Consider the following 6,000-nt stretch of genomic DNA (forward strand, 5'->3'; position numbering starts at 1 on the left):
TGAAGCATCTTTCACGTTGTTAAATTTTGGGACAAATTAAATTCTCATGTCTTGATAATGAGTTTGGACTAAGAAAGATTAAGTGACTACATAGTAATTGTGATTGCGAAAGGGTATAATAAGATGCCAATTTGAGGCTAAGCAGGTGGGTTATCCCCTGCGGAGTAATGTACATAGGTGTGTTCCTTATAATGTTGAGTGGAGAGTTTTTTTCTGTCAGCGGGGCGTATGTGTTGAGATTTGAATTTGAATCTGGTTGAGAAAGTTGACTTGAGTGTCAAGAGAATGAATGCGAGCTTAGCGGATGATTGAGGTATTTTTATGGTTGGCGTTGCATGAGCTTGAGAAGAATTTTCATTGAACTGACTGCAGTATTATGGCAATAATAGAGTAAGGGTATTGTCAGTTATCGAGTGTTTTAATCTATGGCTTTGAGCCAAGTGGGGGAGCCTGCTATTGATAATTCAATTTTATGGTTATATGTTAAATTTTAGTTTTGGTCTGAGGCATACTTGTGGATTAGTTATAACTAGCAGAGGTTGAGATTGAGGATGACTCGAGTACTGAAATTTCCTAAATACGGGTTATATTGCGCTTTTTGAGTATATAAAAATTATGGGATGAGTAAGTTGTAATTTGTGAAGGATGTAGTGTGCACGGAGTATGAATTTGATCGGTGGTGTTAAGGCAAGGTTACCTCTTTGAGTGTTGTTGTGCTAATGGGGAACGTGTATTTTATCCCGTTTGGGCGGTACAATTTAGATTTGAGCAAAGTGGGTGACTCCCGAGAAGGTTCTAATGGGTTCAAGTTTATATATAGCAATCGAGAATTTTTTCGGATTTGTGTATGGATAGAATCTGAGATTTATATTTAATGGTGCCAGGACTTGCGGTAATTCTGTATGACTATGGATTCTATATTTTAGTATAAGAAAGGTAAGAAGAATAATTTTAAATTCACATAAGGTATTTTCAGAGTGAGTGTTACGGTTGTGGTATTTATGGAGGTTCTTAAGAAGAATACAATGGCTTATGGGCCTTAGGGCGGTGTGGTTTTATGTTAGGATGTCTTGTAGTGAGATTTGGGTAAGGATCATGGAGTTCTGACAGGGAGAAATGTCAACTTGAGGGTAATTCAGAAGAAACTCGGAGAAAATAGGACGACTGGGTAGTAGGCTGGACCAGTATGGTATGATCACTTCTTTGGGTACCTATGAAGTAGTGAGGCTCTATGGATGTTTTAATGGAAATATTCTTAGGTTGGTGACCTGCGTGGCTTAGCCGAGTTAGAGAAATTCAGTTCTGATAGCTTGGTTATGTGCAAATGGATTTCGAAGTGTTCTTGATGATTTCTACCATGGTTCGAACCAAATATTTTCTACCGGTGTAGGGGACATGTTGTGTATTGTGATTTCCTCCTGGATGAGAGCAAATGGAAGGTTTCTAACTAATCGGATATGTAATTTGCTGGTAACTCAGAGTTGATAATGAGATTCTCGTGATTATCACATGATTGCATGATAGATGCGGTGTGTTGTGCGAGATTAAAATTTACATGTACAAGGTGGTAGTTCATTCTTGAAGGGAAGTCCTGAATTTTGGACAACATGGTCAGTTTCAGATATTTAGATGAATGTTATAACTGCTCGGTAATTCCTGAGAAGGTTGCGCATTTCAGAAGGCGCATTGTGTTTTGACTTACGGATGTTCATTGGTATTGCGGTACTTACCTAGTTGATAGACTGCTGATATTCAAATTATTGCTCTGTGGCATGGAAGAATTATGGAAGTATTCCTAGTGGGGTGATCGTGCATGAAGGATGTGATAGTCATTTGAGTGCTGAAGTTGTGATCAGTTAAGGTGGTTCATGTGTTTTATGAATTTGGGGGACTGTGAGCTCTCACAAGCAAATTGTTTCAGGGTTGCGGCCTGTTTGAGGTGAGTATTTTATTTATGCTCGGTAGAGGCACTAATTGCATTAATTATTTGTGATAGCTGTGCGCTACGAGTGCGTACATATGTGAGGTTTGAGCCATGTGCGGGCATCGGGGCAAGTATTTATACTCGGAAGAATGATTAGGCAAAGATATGCCTAGAGTTGACTGTTAAGCGTAAAGTTATAACATTTCTCGTATTCGTACCTTTGTCGAGAACTATCTGGGCTACACTTGAGGTTACAAAGAGGCTAATTCCCTGAATTAATTGGGTAGTTACTATTTCTGCGTTAGCTTGCTGATTTGAGTTGTGATAGCACACTTTGCGCATGCCTACTCTATGGCGTGTTATTTATACCAGTCCAGGAGCATGTGAATTTTATTTCATTTATCATATACATGAGTACTTATTTGATTGCTCCTGTATGATATGCTTGGACTGGAGGCCTGTGACCATGCCGGGCGATTGATATTATTAGCACGTGAGTTATCCGTGCGGGTCCAAACATTTATGTTATTGGCACGTGAGTTGTCCGTGCGGGTCCATATATTGATACTATAGCACGTGAGTTGTCCGTGAGGTTGATGTTAATGTGAGCTCTAGAAGAGCTGGTTACCGTTATTAGATTCGTGTGTCTTGGTTCTACTATATATGTTGAGCTTATAGCATTGCAGTTGTGGTGGTGCTTGTTGAACTTGCAGTACGGTTCTCTTCTTTGAGACATTTTCCATTTTTGGGTACATGGATTGCGCAGTTGTGGCTTGAGTTATATTGGTGTGGCATGTCTGTGGGATAGTTTTGTTTAATAATATATGGTCATTGGACTTAGAATGGGTACTATCAGGTTTGATTATGGTATATTTGGGAGGATGATATTGAAAGTCGGCTTAGAAAGTGATTATGGTTCTGGTTGGGGCGAGAGAGCTCCATGACTTATTGATCTAATAAGGGGTTATGAGATTCCGTGTGTTTCTTTAATTATCAGCAGTGTACGAAGGTTTTGGAACGAGGTTTGGCTTGATATGAGGTTTAATACTAGTACCGGATTAGTTTGGAGTAGTTACTGTAATCGAGAATGGTGCTGTGAGCATGCGAGTTGTGTAGTATGTTATGTGATTATATCTGGGGTTATGGTTATGGCTTGATACAGCTTGTTCAGACTCATACAGTGTGTAGATGTGAGATTCGTGTCTTGAAAAGAATTCTGGATATTGGAAATTTGGGTTCTAAGTTTTACGGACTAAAGTTGAAGTAATGATCTTCAATTATGTTGTATTGTCAGACCTATATGGAATAGGGTCCCACTTGGATCACCCCCGGGTACGTGCGTGGTAAGATGGAATAGTTATTTGATGGCTTGGAAACAACTCTTGGCACGTTCGAGGACGAACCTATGTTTAAGTGGGGGAGAATGTAACGACCCAGCCGGTCGTTTTGAGTATTACAGCCCCTTTCCCCCATTTACTGCTCAATTTGTGCTTTACAACTGTTATGTGACTTTCCGGGGTAACTCGTTCGGGTCCGGTGAGGTTTCGGAATGAATTGATATACTTAGTCTCAAGGATGAAAGTTTAAGTTAAAAAGGTTAATCGGATGTTGACTTGTGGGTAAACGACCCCGGAATAGAGTTTTGATGATTCTAATAGCTTCGTATGGTGATTTTGGATTTAGGAGTATGTCCGAAAAATTATTTGGAAGCCCGTAGTAAAATTATGCTTGAAATGGCGAAAATAGGAAGTTTAAGTTGGAAGTTTGACCGGGAAGTTGACTTTTTGATATCGGGGTCGGAATCCAGTTATGAAAATTTTCATAGGTCCGTTATGTCATTTATGACTTGTGTGCAAAATTTGAGGTCAATCGATTTGATAGGTTTCAGCGTCGAATGTAGAAGTTAAAATTTCTTAGTTTCATTAAGCTTGAATTGGGGTATGATTCATGGTTTTAGTGTTGTTTGATGTGATTTGAGGTTTCGACTAAGTTCGTAATATGTTTTGAGACTTGTTGGTATGTTCGGACGGGGTCCCGAGTGGCTCGGGCGAGTTTTGGGATAGTTTCGGACCATTTTAGGCCATTTTTAGCTGCTGGTTTATGGCTACAACAGTGTAGAGTGCGATCGCGTGGAATTGGCCGCGATCGTGATGAGTAACATGGGAAAAATTTGCCAGTGAATCGTGATCACGGAAGGCCTTTCGCGATCGCGTAGAGTAAAATCCTGCTGTCACTGACCTGACTTTGGAAGCTTATATCTCGTAATCTATAAGGAATTTGGAGATTATCCATAAATGAAAGTTGTAGCCCTTGGTGTCTAGTTTTCGGAAAGTTAAACCATTAGTCATTTGAAATTTTTTATAAAAGGTTATGACCATTATACTAGAGGCTATCCAAAAGAGTTGGAAAAGGCTGTTGGAAAATTTGTTCATTGCGATCGCGGGGGAATGGCTGCGATCGCATAGAGTAAAATTTTGTGCTTCGCGATGGCGAGACTTGGTCCGCGATCGCATAGAGGAAATGACTGGGCAAAGTGTTTAAGTTTTGAAAATGGTACTTCCATTTTACTGATTTGGAGGTAGGGGAGAGGCGATTTTCGGGAGATTTTCAACGAAAACAACGGTGTAAGTGTTCTTAACTCAATTTTGGTCAAATTACCCGAATTCATGGTTATTTTTAACATTTAATTTGTGATTTAAGTTGGAAAAATTTAGAAAATCCTCTTGATTTAATTTGAAGATTTGAGGGCCGAGTTGATGTCGGAATTTAATAAAATTGGTATGGTTGGACTCGTGGTTGAATGGGCGTTCATATATTGTAACTTTTGTCGGGTTCTAAGACGTGGGCTCCACAAGCGATTTTTGAGTTAAATTTCAGATTTTGTTGGAAAATTAGTATTTTCATATGAAATTAATTCTAATAATTTGTATTGACTGAATCGAATTAATTGTGACTATATTCGAGGCGTACGGAGGCCGATTCACGAGTCAAGGGTACATCAGAGTAAAATATTATACGGTTTGAGGCAAGTAATATTTCTAAACTTGGTTCTGAGGGTATAAATCCCTGAATTTTGTGTTATATCAATTGTTGGAGGTGACGAGCGTGTGGGCGTGCACCATAGAAATTGTGACTTAAATAAATTCTGTGGAGTTGTAAAATTAAAGAATCATGTTATTATCTGCATATCCTCCATGTTCTAGAGAAATTGAGCTGAGACTCGTATTAAAGATCATGTTTAGGCTATGTGCCGATATTTTGGGACCCATAGGATTGTGTTGCTGTTAAATTAATTGTTTTAAAATGTACATTTCATAGTCAGTCATATCCATCCATTGTGAGGATATTATATGGATCGGGGCCGCTGTCACGACCCAAACCGATGGGCAGCAACGGGCACCCGATACCTTACTCAACCGAGTACCAGCGTAACGTATCTTTCTTATTACTTCATCATATACATGTGACATACGGGCCTAATAGGCCAACATGATCATTTACAAACTCAAATCATAGGCCGACAAGGCCGTACAATCTTTCACGTACACGACATATGTCTACAAGCTTCTAAGAGTACATTAATGTCATAAAGGTAGGGATAGGGCCCCGCCATACTAATCAATACATGTCCTAATCATACTGACCATATAAGCAACTTTGGAGCAAATAGAGTGCACCAACACCTTCCGCTGAACTGATAGCCTACTTGGAGGACTCTCGACCTGTCTATCAGGACCTGCGGGCATGAAACGCAGCGTCCCCAGGCAAAAGGGACATCGGTACGAATAATGTACCGAGTATGTAAGGCACATAAATAAGTACATAATAGACATGTAAGAAATATAGAGTAAATAACTCAACCTGTAAGTCTGGATAACTCTGTTAATCATGAAATAATTATAGTGTCGTGCATATGCGTATGAATGTCATGTCTGCATAGGTACATGTTTTATAACACCATCAGGTCTCTGAGGGCATCCCATCATATCATCTCGGCCACTGTGGGCAAAATCATCAACGTATACCAGCTGATTAGGTGGTGGTGTGTATATAACTCCATAACCTTTCCCATATCC

General features: G+C 39.6%; 1 long non-coding RNA gene across 1 annotated transcript in view; it reads right to left on the reverse strand.

Moving 5' to 3' along the window:
- The window catches only part of LOC138903656 (uncharacterized), an 81,447-nt gene extending 75,959 nt beyond the window's left edge, over positions 1 to 5,488 (reverse strand). The window contains exon 1 of the long non-coding RNA XR_011412994.1: positions 5,430 to 5,488. This is a non-coding gene — a long non-coding RNA (uncharacterized lncRNA). The remainder of the gene's footprint in view (positions 1 to 5,429) is intronic.
- Between the last annotated feature and the right edge of the window lie 512 nt (positions 5,489 to 6,000).

The sequence above is a fragment of the Nicotiana tomentosiformis genome, chromosome 12 (assembly GCF_000390325.3).
Source record: "Nicotiana tomentosiformis chromosome 12, ASM39032v3, whole genome shotgun sequence".
NCBI classification, from domain to species: Eukaryota; Viridiplantae; Streptophyta; class Magnoliopsida; order Solanales; family Solanaceae; genus Nicotiana; species Nicotiana tomentosiformis.